Source organism: Astyanax mexicanus, chromosome 4 (assembly GCF_023375975.1).
Source record: "Astyanax mexicanus isolate ESR-SI-001 chromosome 4, AstMex3_surface, whole genome shotgun sequence".
NCBI lineage: Eukaryota > Metazoa > Chordata > Actinopteri > Characiformes > Acestrorhamphidae > Astyanax > Astyanax mexicanus.
In genome coordinates, this window is record NC_064411.1 from 21791997 (window position 1) to 21814080 (window position 22084).

Sequence of the window (22084 nt, forward strand, 5' to 3'; positions counted from 1 at the left end):
CCTAAAAACTGAGCTCTGTCTCACAAAGAATGTCCTGGAATATTCAAACTTACAAGACATACAAACATAACATGGAATTCTATACACATCATCCCTGGATAAGAATAGTTTTGCTGAACCTGTAAAATCCATTGTTAAATACAGTTCATATTTGTTTCTGGTGGAATTTATGATTTGCGCTTTTAATTGCCATGGGACAAATTTGGGACATTTTTCTCTCCTGTGTGAATGCGCTGGTGTTTTTTGAGATCACTCTGTGTAGTAAAACTCTTCCCACAGTCTGAGCAGTGATGCGGTTTCTCTCCTGTGTGAATGCGCTGGTGTTTTTTGAGATCACTCTGTGTAGTAAAACTCTTCCCACAGTCTGAGCAGTAATACGGTTTCTCTCCTGTGTGAATGCGATGGTGTATTTTGAGAGCACTCTGTTCAGTAAAACTCTTCCCACAGTCCGAGCATTGATGCGGTTTCTCTCCTGTGTGAATGCGCTGATGCCGTTTGACAGTCTCCAGTCGATTAAAACTCCTCCCACAGTCTGAGCAGTAATACGGTTTCTCTCCTGTGTGAATGCGCTGGTGTTTTTTGAGATCACTCTGTGTAGTAAAACTCTTCCCACAGTCTGAGCAGTGATACGGTTTTTCTCCTGTGTGAATGCGCTGGTGTATTTTGAGAGCACTCTGTTCAGTAAAACTCTTCCCACAGTCCGAGCATTGATGCGGTTTCTCTCCTGTGTGAATGCGCTGATGCCGTTTGACAGTCTCCAGTCGATTAAAGCTCTTCCCACAGTCTGAGCAGTAATAAGGTTTCTCTCCTGTGTGAATGCGCTGGTGTATTTTGAGAGTACTCTGTTGATTAAAACTCCTCCCACAGTCTGAGCAGTAATAAGGTTTCTCTCCTGTGTGAATGCGCTGATGCCGTTTGACAGTCTCCAGTCGATTAAAGCTCTTCCCACAGTCTGAGCAGTGATATGGTTTTACTCCAGTGTGAATGCGCTGGTGTTTTTTGAGATCACTCTGTTTAGTAAAACTCTTGACAGAGTGCTGATGTTTCTCCATGTCGGGACTTGGCTTCATTTGTCTTTTAAATGTAGCAAACAATTTCTGCGTGTTCTGGAGATTCTTCAGGAAGGCTTCTGCTTTACCTCTTTCAGCAGTTTAACTTTGCTCTTAGTTAAATATCCTGGTTGTTGGTGATGAATTTCAGGAAAATATTTTAATTTCTGGAAAACACAAAGAAAAATGCCATTGAATATTAAAATAAAAGCAGGTCAATTAACTAAAGAGATTCTAAGTCATTCTAAGAGAGTGATGTTACCCTTTAATCTGAAGCTTTGAGGCGTGTGCCGAAAAAACGACACACATTGGTTCAAATCACATTGCCGATGCTTGATTTGTTCTTCATCACGACAGATGATGTCCAAAGCTTTTTCCTTTAAACCAATTTATAAAAGTTTCCACACATTAACCAAATACATTAATCCAAATCAATGCTTCACAAACCTGATTTTTTTTTTTTTAACAACTCCTGATAACAGTTCATTATTTTCCACCACACTGGCTTCAGGCTAACAGTGATATGCGCTCCTGAGTTCAAGATGTGTTTTTTGGAAATGTTGATCCGATGCAGTTCTCTTGTTGGTGCAGGGAATTGTAGTTCAAAATAAAATCACAGCAAAATAATGACATTTTTACTGTTACAACACATCAACCAACCTCCAACAGGAGTGTAAAACATAAGAGTCTCTTTTGTTTACTAAAGGTTAACACAATTATAACAATTTGTAAGAATTCATATTATTTTATGTAGTTCTTTTTCAATTATTTTTGTAGTCTTTTTAACCTCTTACACAAATGTTTAATTGTGTATTTTTGTCAAGTTGCTCAAAGTGTGATTCTTCTTCTTATTTTTATTACCAAATTCATGTTTTTGTTATTATTATCATCATTATTAAAGTATCAGCAAAAGAGCAGCTGGAGACTGTATTCCACAGTAATGGTTTAACTGGGATTTCTTAAAAACAGCGGGGCTAAAGATGTTGTAATTTGCTAATATTTGTGTTTGTTATTACAGTGAAATAGCAAGTTTTCTGTTAAATCAGTAAGCTAATAAATGTTACTTGTGAAATTCCTCTTCTTGCCTGAACTTTTCCTCACTATAATCACTAAATCTTTCATTCTTACATTTAATATTTTACAAGTGGACTTTTATTTTGACGGGAGAGTCACATGAGTTACCAGCATCTGTTGTGGTGGAACCGGAATAAGTAAAGGAAAATTAACTAAACTAAACTAAATTAGTGTAACTAAAGAAATGTGTAGAGACTGATCACACAAACTTAAAAAGGAATTTCCACAGAACTGATTTATCTCAGGTGTGTGTTAGTGATGTGGGGGAGGGAGGGCAGGAGTGTGAGGTTCCGTTATCCTGTGTATGATCTGTAAAGCCCCCCCCCCCATCCCCAGCTCCGCGACCCCCTACTGCAGACTGCTGAGCAGAGCTAGGAGAAGATCCAGTGCTGGTGGTGTAAATGCTGCACATGCTGAAGGTGCTGAAGGTGGTGTTGGTGTAGGAGTGAATGTAGAACAGCGTGTTGAAGAGAGAGAGAGAGAGAGAGAGAGAGAGAGATAGAGAGAGAGAGAGAGAGAGAGAGAGAGAGAGAGAGAGAGAGAGAGAGAGAGAGAGAGAGAAACTTCTCCGTACCTTCTGAGGTTCAGCTGATCCCGCTCTTCCTCCTCTCCAGCTACAGACCCCGGAAGCTCAGCGTCATCCGGGTTATGTAGAGCCCCGCCCCTCCCCCGCTATATCACATTATACCCCATCACCGCTAGAGGGAGCCCGCGAGGGAGTCCTCAATGCATGGAGCTGAATGGAGCTAAACAGCTAAAACTCTCATTTAAAACACTGTTTAACTACTTCTCTGGAGTTTCCCTTTAATTTTACAAAGTAGAACAAAGTATTTCACTAAAATAGGAAAGAAAACGTACCTCTATATTTCCATTTTCTAAAACTAATGTTTTTTATTCAGTAGATTTACTAGCATTACTGCTACTGATGCTGGAGTTACACCCAGAGCTCATTTAAATGGATTAAAACTGCAGTTTATAAGCTTTAATAATTATCTCTGCGGTGATGCAACTTGTCTCATTTCTTTTATTGTTAAGATTGTGTAAATATGAATGAGGGTTTGTTTAAATGTTTTCTTCTTGTTGGTACTTACATAGATGAAAATAGTAATCTACTAAAATAAATAGGAAAACATATTTAAATATAACTGGAACTTACTTGGGTTGTGGGGGCTGCTGCTAAATGGTTGTTAGAATTGGGTTAACTGAACTTACATTAAACTCTAAAATTAAAGCAGCAATTGCAGTTCTGGACAGTATGCAGATCTCATTAGTCTTGATAATGAAAAGATAGGACATTTTTCATGTTCTTTCTGTTTACAACTCACTCTGAGGAATTCAGAGCACTTCAGAGCACTGACTGGTGTGTCACGGGACCGTGTAGGGTACTACAATCAAAAGTGTTGCAGTACTGAATACTACATACTGGGCGGTGTGTAGTATGCAGTACATACTAGTGCAGTATGCAGTATAGTAGTATGCCATTTCGAATACAGCCTAGGACTGAGATAAAGTGAGCTATGGCTAGCTGCTCACTTTCTCTTATTATGGCTAGACACTGAAAGCAGGTTTTACCTCTTTGAAAACTTGAATGATCTTAATTTGTACATCCGAGTATCAATTAAAGACATTTAAGGCATTTTTTCCTGAAAGAGAACCGCGTTTAGGTGTTGGCTAGCGTTCATGTTTGGTAATTATAACTAGAAAGCTAGCTAGCAGCCACGAAGTGAGCCTCTGAGATTATCAACGAATAAACGTATAATAATAAAAAACGTATCACCATAAATACATGATATACAAATAAACATATTCCATATTATCATACATCACATAAAACATTACTTATTCCCATACAATATGAAAAGTGACTTTATAATATCGTAATTTATCACCACCATATCCACCACATCTTACCTCAGAAAGAGCTGAATAACTTTCCAGTTGCACAAGCTTCACTTTATTCTGTTCAATGAATCAGTAGGAGTCGAATCACAAGAATAACTAAACCTAACTGTTTTTAAAACTTCACATTTTACAATTTTATATCATAATAAATGTATGGTCAACATTTTCTAAATAAGACTAACCGAGTCTCCTAAATCTGAGTGACTTATAACTTTTGTACATTGTACATTGAGGTTGTTCTGAAGTGATGAATCAACCGAAGCTTCCTGAAGTTGACAGCAGATTGATTCATTTCCAGCAATAACTTTTTTTTAATATACAAAAAAAGATCAAAATAAAACAATAAATATAATGCACAAAAATGTGTTTTTATTTTAACAATTTAATTATATAAGTATTTCATTGTTGTACATAGATATGAACATCTGTGTGTGTAGTATGATGTGAGGTAGTGCAATTGGCTTAATAAATAAACACTTTTCCAAGGCAAAAACACAAGTGAACAACAGAATGAAAAATATGGAACAAAAAAAGTTCAGATAGCAGAATAGTTTGTTGTTAAGGTTGAACTGAAATGGACTTAGGTTGTAGTGAATCATGATAACAAATACAAACATTTGTTGAATAGCCCACCTCTGTTCTCCCCAGCATTTTGAAATACAGCGCTGTTAGCTAATGCTCCCAATAGACCACAATGCTAGTGCTAGGGGCATAGCTTAACCCATACAAAAAAAACACTATTTTTACACAATTAACAACAAACTCAAAGTAGCTCCACACTTCACTGGTAGAATTCCAAGGATGATGATATTTAAAGCAAGGCAGTGAGAACTTTAAAAGTACACAGATAGTTTATTAAAAACACTGTTTATACACACAGTGCCTACAGATAGTTTATTAAAAACACTGTTTATACACACAGTACCTTCAGATAGTTTATTAAAAACACTGTTTATACACACAGTACCTTCAGATAGTTTATTAAAAACACTGTTTATACACACAGTTCCTACAGATAGTTTATTAAAAACACTGTTTATACACACAGTTCCTACTGATAGTTTATTAAAAACACTGTTTATACACACAGTGCCTACAGATAGTTTATTAAAAACACTGTTTATACACACAGTGCCTACAGATAGTTTATTAAAAACACTGTTTATACACACAGTGCCTACAGATTAGTTTATTAAAACACTCTTATACACACAGTACCTTCAGATAGTTTATTAAAAACACTGTTTATACACACAGTTCCTACAGATAGTTTATTAAAAACACTGTTTATACACACAGTTCCTACAGATAGTTTATTAAAAACACTGTTTATACACACAGTTCCTACAGATAGTTTATTAAAAACACTGTTTATACACACAGTTCCTACAGATAGTTTATTAAAGCACTCTTATACACACAGTTCCTTGTCGTAGTTAAGCCAGGAAAGGTCTGAAAATTAATGTTGGGGAAATGCATAACTTTCCAGTTGTTGCTGAAAATATCTCTATAGTATTTATGCATTTTTAAGCATTTCTTGTCAGTTGACTTATTGTGGCTTGACTAGCTGAAGGTATTGTGTATATAAACTATCAGTGTATATAAACTATCGCACTGTATTTCGGAATATTGGGGGAGATCGGAGGTGGGCTATTCAACAAAAGTTTATACTCGTTATTGACTACAAATCAAGTCCATGTATATAACTTCTCCCCTAAACTGAAAAGGAGAAAATGGGATGGAAAAAACAAACAGATTATGGGTCAGATTAGAACTGGATTTGTATGTGAAAAGACATTTTTAAGGCCTTATGCCTCTGTAAAGGCTGGGCTGCCAATAGAACAAATAACGCCTCCCTCATAGGAAATGTTTACGATGATTGGAAGGTGCTTAATTAGCTGATCAGTACATTGTGTGGAACGATGAGCTCCTCCATATCTTCTGTCAAAAGGAGAGTGGTGTTGCTTCCCACAGAGACTCCAACCACCGCAATCCCTCTTCTGTTTTTTTCTCAGGTTTCTGCAAGTAAAAATATTTTTTCCAGTTTTCACCATTAGACAGTTGAATACCGAAAAATTACAGTATTTCTCATTTGTCAATATTTCCTGGGACAGCACGGAAGAAATGACACTTTAATGTAATCTAAAGTAATCAGTGTACATCTTGTATAACAATGTGAGTTTGCTTTGCCCTTGAAACAACTCAACACACAACCATAACAACATTAACACCACCTCCTTTAAACAGCTGCAGTAATAATTTACCTCACAATATTCAGATGTGTAATTTCTGTAAGCTGCAAGAGGGCAAGTTCTGCCAGCGCTGCCTCTCTCCACAGCGCCACCTCGTGGTGCTTTCCCTCTTCTTCTAAGATCAGTTCACCAACAGGAACAGGCCCATCTCTAGTGGCTTGCATCCGGGTTGAAATTAGCTATGAAAAACATAGTGTTAAATAATGCTGGAAAAATACACTATACACATACAGGGACTAATTTTGTGGTACCACTTTAATAATAATGGTTTACAATTAGTTCATTAATGGTTACTAATTAGGTTGTAAATGTCTTAAAAATAATTAATAATCAGTTATAACACATACGTAGAAAGGGCAATAAAAAGACCTATTGTTTGCCAAATAGTGAACCCTCAGCCATCTATATTGTTGCCCTTTCTATATATGCCTGATTAAGGCATTTACAACCTAATTAGTAACCATTAATAAACTAATTGTAAACCATTTATAACCCTTTATAAAGGTAGTCTTATTTTAATGTGGTACCAATTTTGTTTTGTGGAAGAATGTATTTAATTTACCCTTAACCATTTAATACACAGTCAAGTCAGAATATTATGACCAGCTCCATACACCATACACCTATGACCATACACTCACTGAGCATCTTTTTAGCTCCGCTGATCATATAGGACACTCTGTAGTTCTGTATCTGTTTCTCTGTATACTTTATTATTATCCTTACTCTTTCACTCTTCGTCAGTACATGGAACCCCACAGTATAGACCACCACAGAGCAGCTATTATTATTTGCGTGGTGGGTGGTTATTTTCAGCACTGCAGGGATTAGCATGGTGGTGTGTATGAGGTGTTAGTGTGTGTTGTGCTGATATGAGTGGATGCTATAATAGCTAATCTGTATTGTATTAAAGTACAGAAGTCCTGGGTGAAAGTAGGATAATAATGAAGGCAGAGAAACAGATACAGGATTTCAGTCTGTAATTATAGAACTACAAAGATCTAAAGTAGATCTATAAAAATAGTAAGTGTAGAAATAAGGAGGTGGTCATAATGTTGTAAATTGACTGTGTGTATTATTTGGGCTACTTTTTTGCAGGTAACAAGTCATGCATTGGACACTAAAATTGTAGAGTGAAAAACGATATTGTGATTCTCCACCATCTGTGTTACTGGAGAGGATAAATACTTCTAAACAAGTAAATGCCAGGAATAATGGATTTATTGGTGTCAGTTTCACAGAATTTAACAACTAATATTCTTCACAGCAGGTTTACCCTATTCACTTGATAATAGCAGCATCATGTGGAGTAATGAAGCAGTAACTTTAGTAATATTGTGTCAAAACTAAAACAAAAGTTTTGAGAAACGAAAGTATAATCCATAACCACAGAATGTAAATTAAAAAACAAAAGTACTATTATTGATATAAAAAATAAATCATGTCTGTAACCCGAATATTTAATATTGAACAGAGAGTTTAATAATCAGTTTTGTGTTTTAGATTCATAAGAAATGTGTTTGTGCTTTCAGTATTTTTTTGATCAGTTTTGTTTTCTTAGCTATGCTTTTGGACTGGTTGAGACCCTGTTTTAACAGGTAGGTGGGGACAAGTCAGTTATTGGCATCTGGAAATAAGCCCCGCCCACTAAGGTCAATCCACTTGCTCACAGCAGCACAACCCGCGATTTATGATTTGTGGGAAATGGCGAACCATCAAAGTGCGGGGCTTGCGGACCGGTTCAGAACTAAAGCTTTACCACTGCAGGGCAAGGAGGTTTTAAACGCCATGCCGCAGCTGTGTTTCTGGCTTTTTCTGACCCGTTAGCTTAATGCTCGCAGCGACCAGGTCTTACAGTGGCACTAAGGACTCAGTAGCAGAGCCCGCTAGCCTTCGGGCAGATCCCGCTACTCCCTCCCGCTGAGCGGCTCTGTGTCCCCAGGTACGGAGAGATTAAACGTGCAGAACCGGTTCGGTTAGTAAGCGCTCCGTGTGGATAAAACACCTCAACAGCACTCAGAAGCAGCGAGAGCCAGTAAAGAAGAGTGTGCTCAGTAGCAGCGCAGAGAAAGCCACAGATAGTAAAGCAGCGAGAGTGCACAGTAGCAGCACAGAGAAAGCCACAGATAGTAAAGCAACGAGATTGCACAGTAACAATGCAGAGAAAGCCACAGATAGTAAAGCAGAGAGAGCGCACAGTAGCAGTGCAGAAAAAGCCACAGATAGTAAAGCAGCAGGAGTGCACAGTAACAGTGCAGAAAAAGCCACAGATAGTAAAGCAACGAGAGTGGACACTAGCAACGCAGAGAAAGCCACAGATAGTAAAGCAGCGAGAGTGCACACTAGCATCGCAGAGAAAGCCACACATAGTAAAGCAACGAGAGTGCACAGTAGCAACGCAGAGAAAGCCACAGATAGTAAAGCAGCAAGAGTGCACAGTAGCAGCACAGAGAAAGCCACAGATAGTAAAGCAGCGAGAGTGCACATTCGCAATGCAAAGAAAGCCACAGATAGTAAAGCAGAGAGAGTGCACAGTAGCAGTGCAGAAAAAGCCACAGATAGTAAAGCAACGAGAGTGCACAGTAGCAGCACAGAGAAAGCCACAGATAGTAAAGCAACGAGATTGCACAGTAACAATGCAGAGAAAGCCACAGATAGTAAAGCAGAGAGAGCGCACAGTAGCAGTGCAGAAAAAGCCACAGATAGTAAAGCAGCAGGAGTGCACAGTAACAGTGCAGAAAAAGCCACAGATAGTAAAGCAACGAGAGTGGACACTAGCAACGCAGAGAAAGCCACAGATAGTAAAGCAGCGAGAGTGCACACTAGCATCGCAGAGAAAGCCACACATAGTAAAGCAACGAGAGTGCACACTAGCAGTGCAGAAAAAGCCACAGATAGTAAAGCAGCAGGAGTGCACAGTAGCAGTGCAGAAAAAGCCACAGATAGTAAAGCAGCGAGAGTGCACATTCGCAATGCAAAGAAAGCCACAGATAGTAAAGCAGAGAGAGTGCACAGTAGCAGTGCAGAAAAAGCCACAGATAGTAAAGCAGAGAGTGCACATTACCATCGCATAGAAAGCCACAGATAGTAAAGCATGTGAGTGCACACTAGCATCGCAGAGAAAGCCACAGATAGTAAAGTAGAGAGAGTGCACAGTAGCATCGCAGAGAAAGCCACATAAAGTAAAGCTGCAAGAGCCAAAGAGAGTAAAGCAGAGAGAGTGCACAGTAACAATGCAGAGAAAGCCACAGATAGTAAAGCAGAGAGAGTGCACAGTAGCAGCGCAGAGAAAGCCACAGATAGTAAAGCAGCAAGAGTGCACAGTAGCAGCTCAGAAAAAGCCACAGATAGTAAAGCAGAGAGAGTGCACAGTGGCAATGCAGAGAAAGCCACAGATTGTAAAGCAGAGAGAGTGCACAGTAACAACGCAGAGAAAGCCACTTATAGTTAAGCAGCGAGAGTGCACAGTAGCAACCCAGAGAAAGCCACAGATAGTAAAGCATGTGAGTGCACACTAGCATCGCAGAGAAAGCCACAGATAGTAAAGCAACGAGAGTGCACACTAGCAGCGCAGAGAAAGCCACTTATAGTTAAGCAGCGAGAGTGCACAGTAGCAATGCAGAGAGAGCCACAGACAGTAAAGCAGCAAGAGTGCACACTAGCAGTGCAGAAAAAGCCACAGATAGTAAAGCAGAGAGAATGCACAGTGGCAACGCAGAGAAAGCCACAGATAGTAAAGCAGAGAGAGTGCACAGTAGCAACCCAGAGAAAGCCACAAATAGTAAAGCACGTGAGAGCACACTAGCATCGCAGAGAAAGCCACAGATAGTAAAGCTGCAAGAGCCAAAGAGAGTAAAGCAGAGAGAGTGCACAGTAACAACGCAGAGAAAGCCACAGATAGTAAAGCAGAGAGAGTGCACACTAGCAGTGCAGAGAAAGCCACTTATAGCTAAGCAGCGAGAGTGCACAGTAGCAATGCAGAGAAAGCCACAGATAGTACAGCAGAGAGAGTGCACACTAGCAGTGCAGAGAAAGCCACAGATAGTAAAGCAGCTGGTGCACAGTAGCAACTCTGGAACTGTCTCTAGAAAGATAGGTGCAGGGAGTTCTTTATAATATTCCTCCTGATTTAATTGTCTTTTTGCTTCCTCTATATAGGTGTCCCTATCCATAATTACTGTGGCGCTGCCTTTATCAGCGGGTTTGATGATAATGGAGTTATCACAGCGAAATTGTAGTAGGGACTGCTGCTCCTCTAGATTGAGGTTAGGGGTTTCACTATTGTTCCAGGGTAAGGTTTTACTGCATATTTGTCAGCTCTTCTGATTTTTCTAATTGTGTTAGGAACCTGAGAGAGATTTTGGGGTGAAAGGAGGAGGATTTTTAAGACCTGTCAGTATTTCCTGTTCTCCAGTTTGAGGCTTTTGGAAAAAATTATCAGGGGACTCAGATAACTGCCCCTGGAAATGTGTCCGCTGCTGCCTTTATAGCTCTGATTCTCCATCTGGAGTTGGACCCCACGGGGATGACTGGCCTAGCCTAAGACTGCAGTGCCACATTTTCCTGGTGGTGGTGTGCAAGTATTAGATTAAATAAGTGTTTCATCAGTGTGCTAACATTCTTGTATTCTGTGCTTTTTTCATGTGGTTTATTTTAGTGTGTTTACTTTTTCTTAATTTATTGTTTTTTTGCTTTTCTATCCCTACAGGTGCAGTAAGAGTTGGTGTATTTCCCCTCCCATGATGGGGATGAGGTTCATGCCTGTTTGGACCCCCATGTTGAATGGCCAAATTGGTTGGCTAAGAGGTTTGTCCCCCTTTGTTGCAAAGTTTTGGTTCTAAACTGAATCTTCTTCAGGCACAGACTTGCCAAAAAATGAGAGTGGGTTATTTTGAGGGCTTTTAATTTGACGTGTAGTCAAAATTGACCAAAAGAAATGTAAAAAATAAGAATATTTTAGTATAGTGTAAGTACTTTTATGCTGTTTGGATCGGACAATGTCCAATATAGAAGCAAAAACAAAATAATTTTTTTTTTTTCAAAAAATTTAGATTTAGATGTGAAATAAATATAATAAAAGTAATGAAATCAAATAAAAGGTTTTGTAATGGCTTTCTAATAAGAAGCAGAGGTGTGTTTGAGTGTTTGTCCGAGCAGCAGAAGCTGTGAAATGGGCAGATGGTAGTTTTACTTACACTAAAGTTTTCTGAGGGCAAAAAGAAAAGTGACTGATTCAGAGAAACAACCAATCAAATTAAATTAGAGGCGGACAAAAGGCGTCATCTGCTAAATGAAAAAAGACTGGGCAGTTGGATCCAGCCATCTTGGAGGTGCAGAAAAGATGCACACTTTGTGAAGGTAAGATTTTTTTATTTAAAAAATATTAATTTAGTGAACAGGAAGGTTTAAGTGGTGTGCATTTTCAGGCTAATTGGCTCGCAGGATTAGCTACTTAACCTAGCTAGCTAACCCATAGCTACCATAGTTTACAGTATCTTTGATAGTCAGCTAGCCAAAAACAAAATTTTAGGCTAATTAGCTAGCTAGCACGTTTATATACTTATATTCATAGTTTAAAGTAGTGTTGATAAAGTCAGCCAGCCATTTATCATATATTAAACAAAATTCACAGTCTAATATAACCTACAATTATATGAAATGAGGGTTTTTCAGACAAAATATTAAAAACAGTTTTTAAATTATGATTTTTTTTTATTAAGGTAAGTAAATCAAGAACAATATGTGAGGGAAATTGAGACTATTAACCCTTTTTAAATGATGTATTTCATTGAACACAGTGTTGAAGATTTAACACTGTGCTCAAACTAAATGTATGATTTGAACATGCCCTATTTGCAGTGTCCTTTAATGATCTGTTCCAGCCATTACCCTTTATCTTAGTTTCGCTTCCTTTCTAAGAGAACATAACACTCTAAATTTTAGAACATTAACTCAACACTTTGGTCACGTTTTTATGACTAGGCACAAATAAGAGATGACTGTAACATGTATGGATGTTTCTAGAATGTCTGTCCCTCCCAGAAAGTGGTATAAAAATGGTTGTAAAGAAAATGAGAGCAAGATCATGCTCTCATCTATCATCTATCATTTGTCTTGTAAACTGTATGTCCTAACCCTGTATGTATGTCTTTTCCAATAAATGTATTTTCTAATTACAATGACTGGTTGAATCGACTCAAGTTATACTCATCGCAGCTCAGTATCCCAATTTCCTCCACACATACAAGCTCAGTTCTCCATTCCAATAGTTTAGAAAGTGCAGTCAGCCTACACAATCAAGACTGAGTCAGCATTGCCCACCCAGATGCAGGAGGCCTTTCTGACCTTGAGGGTCGAGTCATGGCTCACTCTACAGAATTACTGGACTCTAAGGAACAGATGCAGACATTTTTGAATGTCCAGTCAGAAGTTCAAGCCAACATCAGTTCCAAGATGCACCACAAAATGCAGTGTTACTCCAATGTGCGTCCTCTAATGTTTTCACAGTGGTCCCAGCTTATTAGTAGAACTACAATAAATATGGCCTAGAAAATCCATTTGAAACTAAAAGGTAAACATACATTGTTACATGAGTTTCTTCATGTTCATGAATACAGTGTACTTCCCTGCATTCCACACGCTGATGAATCTCAGATCAGATACCGTGAAGATCTCTTTGTTGAAGGCACCTTTGGATGAGTTTTCAAAGGTTATTTTTAAGGGACCCCCGCTGCCATCAAAATAATTGTGTGGTACTGGATTGAGCCAAGAAGCAGATATTGATGAAGTGCTTTTATAAAAAGCTTCACAAATCTGGCAGATTGACAGAATGTTTTCATGCATTCTTTCATGTATAGAATGCGTAACTAAATTAAAATCTGTTCAGTGTAGTGAGCTCTGCAGTTTAATACCTGGTGCTAATTAAGATGTTAAATTAATTAAATTAGATTAATGAATCAATTAATTAATAACACAAGACATATCAGGGGCGTGTCTTCTTCTACAGGGAACAGTAATTTTCCTAACCAAGTTATCCAGAAAACACACTGAAATTACAGGTTTTGTAATATAAAATTATTTTATTAAATCACACAGATATGAGTTTATAATCCATTAAAATGTCATAAATGTAGCCATTACATATCAAATCACAGTGTATGAAGATAAATGAGAATTAAAATAAAAACATGTTATAATATCGGTATAGAAAGGAATAACTTGTCAGATTAATGAAAATTATTAAGTGGGGATTTCTAAAGGATGAACTAAGTTATTTTAAGTCTATGAAGCCGGTTCTTATTTACAACCAAGCAACTGAAAAGAAGTTATCTATACTACAGGGAGATTTATAAAGGATTCAACCAAACCATGACCAGCACAAAACCATTTGCCAGCTCTGCCTTACTCTGAGACGTTAAAGTGGGCCTGCATTGGTGCCGTCCGTCTGTAGCGTAGTCGTCTGTTTCTTCACCCTGAGAAAGAATCACGTGAGTCTGTCTGCAAAATGGTTTGACTTCCTGGTGTAAGCACGGAGTCCCTTCAGAACCCACGGGAAAATCCCTTCGCTCTCAGCTGGCTTGCTGGTCGCTTCCGGACTGGTGGCTTCTGGGTTGAGTCTGACGGTCTCTACTCAGCTGAAACTTGGTATGCATAATGCGTGGCTTCATAGATCGTAAAATTGCATTAGTTGTCTTAACTAAGAAAGCTAGTATTAATATGCTTAAAGAAGGTTAAATGAGTTGCACTAAGAATGCTAAGCTATCGCTAAACTGAAGCTAAAATGCTAAACTAAACTAAAGGAGCTAAACTCCAAACTCCTCAACTACCACTCAAGACTGAACTGATCCATCCCTAATCCTGGACACTCTCCACTTTCATTCTCCACCGCTACTCTGTCTGTCACTCTCTGACTGAATCTGTTTGGACCTTAAGGCTACCATTGGCTCTGTGGGCTTTGGGGGAGGAGCAACCTACGTGTCTGTGTTTTCATTGGTTTTGGAGCAATTTCTGAGATTTCATATTTTTATGATTAATAGACCAAACCAAAAGAAAACTCAATCAAACAGTGGATCAAAATACAATATTCAGCGTACCAATTCATGAGGATAAATTCAAGGAAAACAATCTTAGAATTGAATCACAATAAATGTAAATTATATGTTTTTTCTACAAATAGGTTGCTAACATTCAAGATAATCCTGAAATTAGAAACAAAGGATGGTATCTTGTCAAAAAGAAAACAAAGAGTCATGTTTCTATTTCAACCCAATTAAATAATTGAAAAGATAATACAAACATGGTTAAACCACTGATAACCAAAGAAATATAGATTATCAAATGCTAGTTTAACTTTGTTGATTCAGACTTGACTGTGTATGAAAATTTAATCAGGACAGCATCTATACCCATACACTATAAGTGGCATATTATTTAGTAAATATTCTGTAAAATAACTTTTTATTTAGTTAATGTATATTCTTATTTGTTCTGCTTTGTGAGAAATTCTCTTCACCTGGCTCTTAGCCTGTTGATCAGAATTTATGACGGGTGTGAGAGAGATCAGTTTACACCACAGAATTTCAGCTTACAAGGCAAGGAATGGAATCCAAAGCTTTGAACATTTCTTTTAACTAAATGAGTCTTATTTTCTCAATGCTTTGCAGGAATAACCAAGCATAAACTCTTAAATTGCAGTAACTCTTTATGGATTGCGTTTCTGTGGATTTTAGCAAGTTGAATTATATTATATTATATTTGTAGTCGGGTCTTCGTCCTGATGATGGCACTGTTGGTCCACCTCATTTGGGAGACAGTCATAGATGGTGACTATTTAATGTCGTAGAAGTCCAAAGTTTGACGGTTGTCTGAATTAGTGTTTGCTGGAGGAATATGTACAAGGTTTACCCAACTAGCATTTAGGTCTCTTGAGAGGACTGGAGAGATGAAAAAGTCAGATATGTCATTTGATATGTAGGTTTGAGTTGTGAAAAGAGTCATCAAAGGCTTTTATTCTAATTCCAATGCATCCTGGATGGGGTTTGTGGTATGTGTGTGTTCAGGTGGGGAAAGTTATTAAATTACATTAGGCCACCAAAAATAGGCAAAGTGGGTGTAGTGGGTGTTCCAGCAACAAAATCGTATAGTTGCAAGAATCCTACTCTCCTCCTAACAACTATGACATCTAAATGTTAAAGACTATGTTAATCTAATGCTAATCTAATGTCTGGAGCAAGCTCTGGCAATGGCGTAGTTCGAACTTGAAAGACATTCCCTTCTTCAGAGCTGAACTCTTACTGTAACTACCCTAAAAACTGAGCTCTGTCTCACGCAGAGTGTTCTGGAATATCGAACATACGAGAAAACATAACATGAAATTCAATAAACATCATCCCTGGATAAGAATAATTTTGCTGAACCTGTAAAATCGATTGTTAAATTCAGTTCATGTTTGTTTCTGGTGGAACGTGTCCCAAGTGACAGAGTAATACATTAGTGTAGGATAAGGTGTTCGGTCAGAAAGATTTAGGATTTGCACTTTTAATTGCCGTGGAACAAATTTGGGATAGTTTTCTCTCCTGTGTGAATGCGTTGGTGTTTTTTGAGATTACTCTGTTGAGTAAAACTCTTCCCACAGTCTGAGCAGAAATATGGTTTTACTCCTGTGTGAATGCGCTGATGTATTTTGAGAGTACTCTGTTGATTAAAACTCTTCCCACAGTCTGAGCATTGATACGGTTTCTCTTCTGTGTGAATGTGCTGGTGAATTTTGAGAGTACTCTGTAGAGCAAAACTCTTCCCACAGTCTGAGCAGTAATACGGTTTCTCTTCTGTGTGAATGCGCTGGTGTATTTTGAGATTAATCTGTTGATTAAAACTCTTCCCACAGTCTGAGCAGTAATACGGTTTCTCTCCTGTGTGAATGCGCTGGTGATTTTTGAGAGTACTCTGTTGAGTAAAACTCTTCCCACAGTCTGAGCAGTGATACGGTTTCTCTCCTGTGTGAATGCGCTGGTGTTTTTTGAGATCACTCTGTTTAGTAAAACTCTTGACAGAGTGCTGATGTTTCTCCATGTCGGGACTTTCCTCTGTTTCCTCTGTCTGTTAAATGTATCAAACAATTTATGCGTGTTCTGGAGATTCCTCAGGATGGCTTGTGTTTCACCTCTTTCATAGATTTCAGGAGAAATCCTATAATATTTTAATTTCTGAAAAGAAAAAAAAGAAATAATTTAGTGTATTAAAATAAAAGCTTATTAATTAACTGAAGAGAATTACCTAAATCAGTTACACTATATGGGAAATACTGGGACACTTTTATATTACCTTAAAAGCTTCTGTACTTTTGTCCTATTCTACATCCATAGACATTATAATATGGAGTTTAGCTTGTTCTGCAGCAGACTGTCAGCAGGCTGCAGCCACAAAATATATGTAGCATAAACTCTGCTGCTGTCCACTACTGAATACCATGTTTGACTACTACTTTAGTATCTCACTTTACACTGAAATACACTAATCCATATAATTAATACTGTACTATATTGACTTCCCTTTTTGTTTACAATAAAGGTGACATTTTATCTTATAAATATCTTGCTTATAAATATCTGTAATTTCCTGGCTTGCTGAAACTAAGCCCAACTTCATCTCCGGAGCCAGAGAGCAGCAGAAGCTCCAAGACCTGCTGCAGTTTTACAGAAACTAACGTTAATCACAATTTCATCAACTCTAACTAAATGTTACTTAAGCCTGTAAACCAGCTATCTGAACAATATGTATCATGTTTTTTAGTCATTTTACGTTAGCTCAGCCTAGCTAATGAATTAACATTTTCCCTGAATTTTCAATTCCACCTTAAATATCATTACTTCTTATTGGTTGTCTTGGAAATGTAGCTACACATTTAGTAAATAAAAGACTGTAGATTTGAAAAGCGATATGACTATTTAAACCCATGAAGTGTTTTTCAGCATTTCACATAGAGATGGGCAATATTACCTAAAACAAAATATTTTTTACCTACTAAAAATCAAACTACAAACGGTTCAAAACTATATTTACCTTTATTTTGATTTCACCTAAATTTCTTATATGGAGTTCAAGTGCATCTGGCAAATAATACCATTATAAATAGTGATTTTATATATATTTTATATATATATTTATTTATATATATTTATATATATATATATATATACACTGCTAAAAAATTAATGGAACACTTAAACACAATATAACTCCAAGTAAATCAAACTTCTTTGAAATTAACTGTCCACACTGATTGACAATCAATTTCAATTAACAAAACATACTCAGCAAAGGAGTCGTTCTGCAGGTGGAGACCACAAACCACTTCAGTACCTATGCTTTCTGGCTGAACTCTCACCCTGCTCCACACCCCATCCTAATGCTGCCCCCAGCACACACTCACTCATCATCCTGGGAAGGAGAGCAACTTAATTTCAGTTGTCTGTATGTCCTGTACATATGCAGTATTGACAATAATAACTGCTTGACTTGGCAGTGGGTCAGTAATGGTGTGGGGAGGCATTGCTTGCAACTTTAGCTAGCTGGCTAACATTAGCTACCAATTTTTAAAAATGCTGGAACCTTTAGCTAGCAAGCAAATTTTAGCTACTGATTATAAAACGCTTGCAACTAGCAAACATTAACTAACAGTAATAAAATGCTTGCAGCTAGCTAACATTAACAACCAGTTATAATATGCTTGCAACTTTAGCTAACTAGCTAACATTAGCTACCAACTATACAAACGCTGGTACCTTTAGCTAGTAAGCTAGCATTAGCTACCTGTAACCAAGCGCTTGCAACTCTAGCTAGCAAGCTAACATTAGCTACTGATTAAAAAAAAATGCTGGTAACTTTAGCTAACTAGCAAACATTAGCTACCTGTTATAAAGCACTTGCAACTTTAGCTAGCAAGCTAACATTAGCTACTGATTGTAAAGCGTTTGCAACTCAAGCTACCTATTTAAAATTAGATAACTGTTATAAAGCTCTTGCAACTTTAGCTAGTAAGCAAGCTTTAGATGCAACTTTAGCTAGCTAGCTAAAATTAGCTGCCTGTTATAAATACTTCCAACTTTAGCTTTCAAGCTAACATTAGATTCTGATTAAAAAAAAGCTGGTAACTTTAGCTACCGAGCTAAAATTAGCTATCTGTTATAAAGCGCTTGCAACTTTAGCTAGCTACCTAACATTAGCTACCCGGATAAACAATCGCTGATAACTTTAGCTTGTCAGCTAAGTAACTGGGTTTGAACACAAATTTAACGTTATTTTATTCTAGGATATTCTGATAGCCTCACAAAGCTGAAATCAGGTTCTTGTTTGAATTGTTTGTAATGTCCATATTAAGAGTGTTGTTGAGAAACACAGTTTAGCGCTGGTACTTTATGATAATATTCTGACTCAGAACACAATATTTTTAAATGCAAGTAGAATTATAATATATATTTTAAAATAAAATACCTTTATTTTAGCCACTGACAGCATGCTTTATACAAGGAGAATAAACAAAACCAGTGGATTTTAGAGGTTTGACTAGAGTTGCTGGGTAAAACAATTTTGCGGTTTATCAATATATTCTGTTTATTCGCCTAGAATAAAAAAAGCTGTCAGTAAATTAAATAATGAATTTCTTTATTATGCTACTTTTATTAAACATTGCTTAATATTGTTTGACATATCTATGTATGTTTACCCAAATCCTTAAAATACAGATAACACTTGCAATAAGTGTACATCAATTAACTGTGCATCCTTCATTACATGTAATAACTGGGAAACAATATGTACTTTTTTTTCCCTTTTTACCCGAGTGGCATCTGCAGTTAAGACAGAACTGAATAAATAAATCAAAATAATTATCATTAATAAAAAATAATAACAATAATAGGACTAGCTGATATACTGCTAAATGAATAAACAAAAATCTCTCAAATAATAATAATAATAATAATAATAATAATAATAATATAACAACAATAATAATAATAATAATAATAATAGGATTAGCTGATAATAGGATTAGCTGATATTCTATAATTCTGCTGGTACAGACAGTGGAGGGAAAACTGAGCCTCGTGTTAGTCTCACTTAACTTCTAACAGAGAAGAGAGAAATAAGCTCATAAACTCTTAACTATTACCTAAATCAGTGAATTCTCTACAAAAACACTTTTTAATCTGTTTTATACTCGAATTAATAGCAGTATTTTTAACTTAAAACATGTTTTTAACCACTATTTATTCATAAAACACAGAGCTCAGCACCTACCCGCAGCACAGGAACACACAGACCGCTGCTGAGGTACGGTGGCTCAGAAAGACCAAACGTAGCGTCACTGCAGTTCACCACTAAACAGCAGGGGCCGCCAAAACTTCATTTAACAGCATTAAAGTGCCTCATTTTATAAAGTTCATCTAAAACAAAGGTATTTTATTACTCTGTTACACTTACAACAGTAATAAACATTGTAAAATTATTAAGTTCTGCTTTAATTAATTCTTAGAAGATAAGTTTAGACATTATTAACCATTAAAATACATTAAACAAATGGCTAATTAGATTATATTAATATAGTTACAGTAGAACTTTATTACTGTGCTGCACTTGCTTCAGTAGTAAATATTTTAGCCAAATATCAGATTATTATATTCAGTTTATTCCTATTTTTTCCATTTTGATAAAATATATGATTTTTATATATCTTCTTTCACAATATCAAGTCTCTCAATGTGTTGTGTTATTATTATTATTATTATTATTATTATTATTATTATTATTATTATTATTATTATTATTACATGTATCAGTTAAGGGGCTGTTTAATAAAACAGTGTAGCTAAAGATACTGTGAACATTTAAAAAATATTTTTTAATTATGTTTATTATTACAGTAAAATAGTGAGTTTTCTGTTAAATCATTAAGCTAATAATTATTATAAAAACACAAAGTGAAATTCCACTTTACGCAGTCTTACCTGACCCTTACCTCACTACAATAATTTCTAAAACTAATTATTTCTTTTTAAATGTAATATTTAACAGGCAGGCTTTTATTTTGACGGGAAAGTCACGGAGATGCTGCTGCACCAGACATTCGAACACACGCCCCCTGATCACCACGCAGAATAAGGAGTAAAGGCTCAGCGGATCTGTTCCACATTCAGACTCAAGAACTCAAGAACTGGAAGATCTGTCCTGGTTCTGATCTGCTATCAGTCTGAACCCAGAAGCAGATCCATGCTGAGACTGGACCACTGTGTGTTTGGAGACCCTGATTTTATGACTGATCCAGATCAGATTTACACCACATTTATCTCAGATTTAGTTCAGATTTATCTCAGGTGTGTGTTAGTGATGTGGGGGAGGGGGGGGGGGGCAGGAGTGTGAGGCTCCGTTATCCTGTGTATGATCTGTAAAGCCCCCCCATCCCCAGCTCCACGACCCCCTACTCAAACCCCCCTCCTGTGTCTGTGGGTCAGAGTCAGACTAGGAGAAGATCCAGTGCTGGTGGTGTAAATGCTGCACATGCTGAAGGTGCTGAAGGTGGTGTTGGTGTAGGAGTGAATGTAGAACAGCGTGTTGAAGAGAGAGAGAGAGAGAGAGAGAGAGAGAGAGAGAGAGAGAGATTCTACCTTCTTTAGTTCAGCTGATTCTGCTCTTCCTCCGCTCCAGCTACAGACCCCGGAAGCTCCCCCTCCCCCGCTACATCACATTATACCCCATCACCGCTAGAGGGAGCCCGCGAGGGAGTCCTCAATGCATGGAGCTGAATGGAGCTAAACAGCTAAAACTCTCATTTAAAACACTGTATAACTACTTCTCTGGAGTTTTCCTTTAATTTTACAAAGTAGAACAAAGTATTTCACTAAAATAGGAAAGAAAACAAAACCCTATATTTCCATTTTCTGAAACTAATGATTTTTATTCAGTAAATTCGCTAGCATTACTGCTACTGATGCTGGAGTTACACACAGATCTCATTAAAAAGGATTAAAACTGCAGTTTAAAAGCAGTTTTAATAATTATCTCTGCAGTGATGAAACAGTTATAGTTGTTCTGTTTTGAGAAAATTAGTAAAATTTTTAATCTACAAAAGTATCAAACATTTATAAATTATTACTTTGCTAAAAAATAATACATTGTAAATGTTTGATACTTTATAGAATAAAAAAATATTTATACCTTTTGTACATTCTCAACTCTGTCAAGTGGCTTGAGATTCAGAGCAGATTCTGAAGTGAGTTTTTTCCTCTATAGAGATTCTCTGATTGCTCCTGTACAACTCCAACAAACAGCACTTACTAATTACTATAGAAAGATCAGTGCTGTTGTAACATTGATTCCGGTAGACACTTTTTTAAATTCTAAATTACATTTAAAATATTATGGTTACATTTTCTTTGCATTTACCTTCTTGATGTCCTGCAGATTCTTGAAAAGGAGATCGTACTGCAGCAGATCTTGTTTGTTGCTCACCTTGTCTAAAGTCTTACTATTTATGTATTCTGAAAGCTTTTCATAAATTGAGGTCATTCACACCTACTCCCTGTAAAATCACTCTCTGACATCACAATGGACCATCCTGATTTCTGTATAGAAGAGTACTTCACACTTGTAAAAGCATTTGAATATTCATATGCAATTTTTTTTGCAAATATCAGTTTTTAAACTAATTATTTGTAAAAAATAAAATGCATTTGTTTGAGTTTATTTGTTCATAGAATGATAAAAAAAAACTTTTTTAACTTTTCCAAAATAAGTCCAGCAAGCATTCTC

At 36.9% G+C, this 22084-nt stretch overlaps 1 long non-coding RNA gene across 1 annotated transcript; it reads right to left on the minus strand.

Moving 5' to 3' along the window:
- Nucleotides 1-14965: 14965 nt before the first annotated feature.
- On the minus strand, nt 14966-20997 carry LOC125801609 (uncharacterized). Its single transcript, XR_007438815.1, has 2 exons — nt 20941-20997; nt 14966-16482 (listed from the first exon to the last, which is right to left on the minus strand). It is a non-coding gene; the product is annotated as an uncharacterized LOC125801609 (long non-coding RNA).
- Nucleotides 20998-22084: the final 1087 nt, after the last annotated feature.